Below are 7,712 nucleotides of genomic sequence, written 5' to 3' on the forward strand. Positions count from 1 at the left end.
CAGAAGGAGGTGGCACCGCGAGGGCGTCGAGGGGCGGAAGGCGGTGCCTTAGTGCCTCCCTCCTTCTGACATTGTAAAGGGACCCTAACTTTATTACTTTTTTAATAGTAGGATGGATGGATGGATGGATGCAAGGATGGATGGGTGGATGGATGCAAGGATGGATGGATGGATGGATGTGGGTGGGTGGGTGGGTGGATGTATGTATGTATGTATGTATGTATGTATGTATGTATGTATGTATGTATGTGTTTTTTGTCCTCAGATGAGGTTTGAAGTGTCTGTATGGTGCAGCTGGTCTGGCCTGTCTCTGTACAGTCGAGGCTGCACCCACCTATAAAAGGTGGAGGCTCACCAGGACATGCACACCTCACAAGTTCCCGGCTCTCTCGACTCGGTTGAAGACGGCTTTCTTGAAGAAGGCGAGGGCAGTGAGGCACCAAAAAAAAAAAAAAAAAAAAAAAAAAAGGGCAGGGATAGCTCAGTAGGTAGAGTGGTGGCCCCATGATCGGAAGGTCGGGGGTTCAACTCCACTGAACGGCTACCTTGAGGTATCCCTGAGCAAGGTGCCGTCCCTTCACACTGCTCACCGGGCGCTGCATTGGTGGCTGCCCACTGCTTCACTGGGTGAATGGGTTAAATGCAGAGGAACTATTTCCCTATGGGGACTAACACGCACACTTTAAACAGTCCCCCATCCCTCGACGCCCCTCGCGACTCCCCTCGCGATGCCCCTCCTTCTTCGACTAACCCTCTGCAGAGGAGCCGTGAGAGCCAGGAACTTGTGAGTTTTGTATGTCCAGTCAGGCATCATTCATACCTGGTCTGTAGGAAGTTCCTGTCAGAAGGAGGTGGCACCGCGAGGGCGTCGAGGGGCGGAAGGCGGTGCCTTAGTGCCTCCCTCCTTCTGACATTGTAAAGGGACCCTAACTTTATTACTTTTTTAATAGTAGGATGGATGGATGGATGGATGCAAGGATGGATGGGTGGATGGATGCAAGGATGGATGGATGGATGGATGTGGGTGGGTGGGTGGATGTATGTATGTATGTATGTATGTATGTATGTGTTTTTTGTCCTCAGATGAGGTTTGAAGTGTCTGTATGGTGCAGCTGGTCTGGCCTGTCTCTGTACAGTCGAGGCTGCACCCACCTATAAAAGGTGGAGGCTCACCAGGACATGCACACCTCACAAGTTCCCGGCTCTCTCGACTCGGTTGAAGACGGCTTTCTTGAAGAAGGCGAGGGCAGTGAGGCACAAAAAAAAAAAAAAAAAAAAAAAAAAAAAAAGAGGGCAGGGATAGCTCAGTAGGTAGAGTGGTGGCCCCATGATCGGAAGGTCGGGGGTTCAACTCCACTGAACGGCTACCTTGAGGTATCCCTGAGCAAGGTGCCGTCCCTACACACTGCTCACCGGGCGCTGCATTGGTGGCTGCCCACTGCTTCACTGGGTGAATGGGTTAAATGCAGAGGAACTATTTCCCTATGGGGACTAACACGCACACTTTAAACAGTCCCCCATCCCTCGACGCCCCTCGCGACTCCCCTCGCGATGCCCCTCCTTCTTCGACTAACCCTCTGCAGAGGAGCCGTGAGAGCCAGGAACTTGTGAGTTTTGTATGTCCAGTCAGGCATCATTCATACCTGGTCTGTAGGAAGTTCCTGTCAGAAGGAGGTGGCACCGCGAGGGCGTCGAGGGGCGGAAGGCGGTGCCTTAGTGCCTCCCTCCTTCTGACATTGTAAAGGGACCCTAACTTTATTACTTTTTTAATAGTAGGATGGATGGATGGATGGATGGATGCAAGGATGGATGGGTGGATGGATGCAAGGATGGATGGATGGATGGATGTGGGTGGGTGGGTGGATGTATGTATGTATGTATGTATGTATGTATGTATGTATGTATGTATGTGTTTTTTGTCCTCAGATGAGGTTTGAAGTGTCTGTATGGTGCAGCTGGTCTGGCCTGTCTCTGTACAGTCGAGGCTGCACCCACCTATAAAAGGTGGAGGCTCACCAGGACATGCACACCTCACAAGTTCCCGGCTCTCTCGACTCGGTTGAAGACGGCTTTCTTGAAGAAGGCGAGGGCAGTGAGGCACCAAAAAAAAAAAAAAAAAAAAAGAGGGCAGGGATAGCTCAGTAGGTAGAGTGGTGGCCCCATGATCGGAAGGTCGGGGGTTCAACTCCACTGAACGGCTACCTTGAGGTATCCCTGAGCAAGGTGCCGTCCCTACACACTGCTCACCGGGCGCTGCATTGGTGGCTGCCCACTGCTTCACTGGGTGAATGGGTTAAATGCAGAGGAACTATTTCCCTATGGGGACTAACACGCACACTTTAAACAGTCCCCCATCCCTCGACGCCCCTCGCGACTCCCCTCGCGATGCCCCTCCTTCTTCGACTAACCCTCTGCAGAGGAGCCGTGAGAGCCAGGAACTTGTGAGTTTTGTATGTCCAGTCAGGCATCATTCATACCTGGTCTGTAGGAAGTTCCTGTCAGAAGGAGGTGGCACCGCGAGGGCGTCGAGGGGCGGAAGGCGGTGCCTTAGTGCCTCCCTCCTTCTGACATTGTAAAGGGACCCTAACTTTATTACTTTTTTAATAGTAGGATGGATGGATGGATGGATGCAAGGATGGATGGGTGGATGGATGCAAGGATGGATGGATGGATGGATGTGGGTGGGTGGGTGGATGTATGTATGTATGTATGTATGTATGTATGTATGTATGTATGTATGTATGTGTTTTTTGTCCTCAGATGAGGTTTGAAGTGTCTGTATGGTGCAGCTGGTCTGGCCTGTCTCTGTACAGTCGAGGCTGCACCCACCTATAAAAGGTGGAGGCTCACCAGGACATGCACACCTCACAAGTTCCCGGCTCTCTCGACTCGGTTGAAGACGGCTTTCTTGAAGAAGGCGAGGGCAGTGAGGCACAAAAAAAAAAAAAAAAAAAAAGAGGGCAGGGATAGCTCAGTAGGTAGAGTGGTGGCCCCATGATCGGAAGGTCGGGGGTTCAACTCCACTGAACGGCTACCTTGAGGTATCCCTGAGCAAGGTGCCGTCCCTACACACTGCTCACCGGGCGCTGCATTGGTGGCTGCCCACTGCTTCACTGGGTGAATGGGTTAAATGCAGAGGAACTATTTCCCTATGGGGACTAACACGCACACTTTAAACAGTCCCCCATCCCTCGACGCCCCTCGCGACTCCCCTCGCGATGCCCCTCCTTCTTCGACTAACCCTCTGCAGAGGAGCCGTGAGAGCCAGGAACTTGTGAGTTTTGTATGTCCAGTCAGGCATCATTCATACCTGGTCTGTAGGAAGTTCCTGTCAGAAGGAGGTGGCACCGCGAGGGCGTCGAGGGGCGGAAGGCGGTGCCTTAGTGCCTCCCTCCTTCTGACATTGTAAAGGGACCCTAACTTTATTACTTTTTTAATAGTAGGATGGATGGATGGATGGATGCAAGGATGGATGGGTGCATGGATGCAAGGATGGATGGATGGATGGATGTGGGTGGGTGGGTGGATGTATGTATGTATGTATGTATGTATGTATGTATGTATGTATGTATGTATGTATGTATGTGTTTTTTGTCCTCAGATGAGGTTTGAAGTGTCTGTATGGTGCAGCTGGTCTGGCCTGTCTCTGTACAGTCGAGGCTGCACCCACCTATAAAAGGTGGAGGCTCACCAGGACATGCACACCTCACAAGTTCCTGGCTCTCTCGACTCGGTTGAAGACGGCTTTCTTGAGGAAGGCGAGGGCAGTGAGGCACCAAAAAAAAAAAAAAAAAAAAAAAAAAAAAAAAGGGCAGGGATAGCTCAGTAGGTAGAGTGGTGGCCCCATGATCGGAAGGTCGGGGGTTCAACTCCACTGAACGGCTACCTTGAGGTATCCCTGAGCAAGGTGCCGTCCCTACACACTGCTCACCGGGCGCTGCATTGGTGGCTGCCCACTGCTTCACTGGGTGAATGGGTTAAATGCAGAGGAACTATTTCCCTATGGGGACTAACACGCACACTTTAAACAGTCCCCCATCCCTCGACGCCCCTCGCGACTCCCCTCGCGATGCCCCTCCTTCTTCGACTAACCCTCTGCAGAGGAGCCGTGAGAGCCAGGAACTTGTGAGTTTTGTATGTCCAGTCAGGCATCATTCATACCTGGTCTGTAGGAAGTTCCTGTCAGAAGGAGGTGGCACCGCGAGGGCGTCGAGGGGCGGAAGGCGGTGCCTTAGTGCCTCCCTCCTTCTGACATTGTAAAGGGACCCTAACTTTATTACTTTTTTAATAGTAGGATGGATGGATGGATGGATGGATGCAAGGATGGATGGGTGGATGGATGCAAGGATGGATGGATGGATGGATGTGGGTGGGTGGGTGGATGTATGTATGTATGTATGTATGTATGTATGTATGTGTTTTTTGTCCTCAGATGAGGTTTGAAGTGTCTGTATGGTGCAGCTGGTCTGGCCTGTCTCTGTACAGTCGAGGCTGCACCCACCTATAAAAGGTGGAGGCTCACCAGGACATGCACACCTCACAAGTTCCCGGCTCTCTCGGCTCGGTTGAAGACGGCTTTCTTGAAGAAGGCGAGGGCAGTGAGGCACCAAAAAAAAAAAAAAAAAAAAAAAAAAAAAAAAAAAAAGGGCAGGGATAGCTCAGTAGGTAGAGTGGTGGCCCCATGATCGGAAGGTCGGGGGTTCAACTCCACTGAACGGCTACCTTGAGGTATCCCTGAGCAAGGTGCCGTCCCTACACACTGCTCACCGGGCGCTGCATTGGTGGCTGCCCACTGCTTCACTGGGTGAATGGGTTAAATGCAGAGGAACTATTTCCCTATGGGGACTAACACGCACACTTTAAACAGTCCCCCATCCCTCGACGCCCCTCGCGACTCCCCTCGCGATGCCCCTCCTTCTTCGACTAACCCTCTGCAGAGGAGCCGTGAGAGCCAGGAACTTGTGAGTTTTGTATGTCCAGTCAGGCATCATTCATACCTGGTCTGTAGGAAGTTCCTGTCAGAAGGAGGTGGCACCGCGAGGGCGTCGAGGGGCGGAAGGCGGTGCCTTAGTGCCTCCCTCCTTCTGACATTGTAAAGGGACCCTAACTTTATTACTTTTTTAATAGTAGGATGGATGGATGGATGGATGCAAGGATGGATGGGTGGATGGATGCAAGGGTGGATGGATGCAAGGATGGATGGATGGATGGATGTGGGTGGGTGGGTGGGTGGATGTATGTATGTATGTATGTATGTATGTATGTATGTATGTATGTATGTATGTGTTTTTTGTCCTCAGATGAGGTTTGAAGTGTCTGTATGGTGCAGCTGGTCTGGCCTGTCTCTGTACAGTCGAGGCTGCACCCACCTATAAAAGGTGGAGGCTCACCAGGACATGCACACCTCACAAGTTCCCGGCTCTCTCGACTCGGTTGAAGACGGCTTTCTTGAAGAAGGCGAGGGCAGTGAGGCACCAAAAAAAAAAAAAAAAAAAAAAAAAAAAAAGGGCAGGGATAGCTCAGTAGGTAGAGTGGTGGCCCCATGATCGGAAGGTCGGGGGTTCAACTCCACTGAACGGCTACCTTGAGGTATCCCTGAGCAAGGTGCCGTCCCTACACACTGCTCACCGGGCGCTGCATTGGTGGCTGCCCACTGCTTCACTGGGTGAATGGGTTAAATGCAGAGGAACTATTTCCCTATGGGGACTAACACGCACACTTTAAACAGTCCCCCATCCCTCGACGCCCCTCGCGACTCCCCTCGCGATGCCCCTCCTTCTTCGACTAACCCTCTGCAGAGGAGCCGTGAGAGCCAGGAACTTGTGAGTTTTGTATGTCCAGTCAGGCATCATTCATACCTGGTCTGTAGGAAGTTCCTGTCAGAAGGAGGTGGCACCGCGAGGGCGTCGAGGGGCGGAAGGCGGTGCCTTAGTGCCTCCCTCCTTCTGACATTGTAAAGGGACCCTAACTTTATTACTTTTTTAATAGTAGGATGGATGGATGGATGGATGCAAGGATGGATGGGTGGATGGATGCAAGGATGGATGGATGGATGGATGTGGGTGGGTGGGTGGATGTATGTATGTATGTATGTATGTATGTATGTATGTATGTATGTATGTATGTATGTATGTATGTATGTATGTATGTATGTGTTTTTTGTCCTCAGATGAGGTTTGAAGTGTCTGTATGGTGCAGCTGGTCTGGCCTGTCTCTGTACAGTCGAGGCTGCACCCACCTATAAAAGGTGGAGGCTCACCAGGACATGCACACCTCACAAGTTCCCGGCTCTCTCGACTCGGTTGAAGACGGCTTTCTTGAAGAAGGCGAGGGCAGTGAGGCACAAAAAAAAAAAAAAAAAAAAAAGAGGGCAGGGATAGCTCAGTAGGTAGAGTGGTGGCCCCATGATCGGAAGGTCGGGGGTTCAACTCCACTGAACGGCTACCTTGAGGTATCCCTGAGCAAGGTGCCGTCCCTACACACTGCTCACCGGGCGCTGCATTGGTGGCTGCCCACTGCTTCACTGGGTGAATGGGTTAAATGCAGAGGAACTATTTCCCTATGGGGACTAACACGCACACTTTAAACAGTCCCCCATCCCTCGACGCCCCTCGCGACTCCCCTCGCGATGCCCCTCCTTCTTCGACTAACCCTCTGCAGAGGAGCCGTGAGAGCCAGGAACTTGTGAGTTTTGTATGTCCAGTCAGGCATCATTCATACCTGGTCTGTAGGAAGTTCCTGTCAGAAGGAGGTGGCACCGCGAGGGCGTCGAGGGGCGGAAGGCGGTGCCTTAGTGCCTCCCTCCTTCTGACATTGTAAAGGGACCCTAACTTTATTACTTTTTTAATAGTAGGATGGATGGATGGATGGATGCAAGGATGGATGGGTGGATGGATGCAAGGATGGATGGATGGATGGATGTGGGTGGGTGGGTGGGTGGATGTATGTATGTATGTATGTATGTATGTATGTATGTATGTATGTATGTATGTATGTGTTTTTTGTCCTCAGATGAGGTTTGAAGTGTCTGTATGGTGCAGCTGGTCTGGCCTGTCTCTGTACAGTCGAGGCTGCACCCACCTATAAAAGGTGGAGGCTCACCAGGACATGCACACCTCACAAGTTCCCGGCTCTCTCGACTCGGTTGAAGACGGCTTTCTTGAAGAAGGCGAGGGCAGTGAGGCACCAAAAAAAAAAAAAAAAAAAAAAAAAAGAGGGCAGGGATAGCTCAGTAGGTAGAGTGGTGGCCCCATGATCGGAAGGTCGGGGGTTCAACTCCACTGAACGGCTACCTTGAGGTATCCCTGAGCAAGGTGCCGTCCCTTCACACTGCTCACCGGGCGCTGCATTGGTGGCTGCCCACTGCTTCACTGGGTGAATGGGTTAAATGCAGAGGAACTATTTCCCTATGGGGACTAACACGCACACTTTAAACAGTCCCCCATCCCTCGACGCCCCTCGCGACTCCCCTCGCGATGCCCCTCCTTCTTCGACTAACCCTCTGCAGAGGAGCCGTGAGAGCCAGGAACTTGTGAGTTTTGTATGTCCAGTCAGGCATCATTCATACCTGGTCTGTAGGAAGTTCCTGTCAGAAGGAGGTGGCACCGCGAGGGCGTCGAGGGGCGGAAGGCGGTGCCTTAGTGCCTCCCTCCTTCTGACATTGTAAAGGGACCCTAACTTTATTACTTTTTTAATAGTAGGATGGATGGATG

The sequence above is a fragment of the Rhamphochromis longiceps genome, linkage group LG8, assembly GCF_057381845.1.
Source record: "Rhamphochromis longiceps isolate RC_006_pf linkage group LG8, R_longiceps_female_GT1.1, whole genome shotgun sequence".
Classification (NCBI taxonomy): domain Eukaryota; kingdom Metazoa; phylum Chordata; class Actinopteri; order Cichliformes; family Cichlidae; genus Rhamphochromis; species Rhamphochromis longiceps.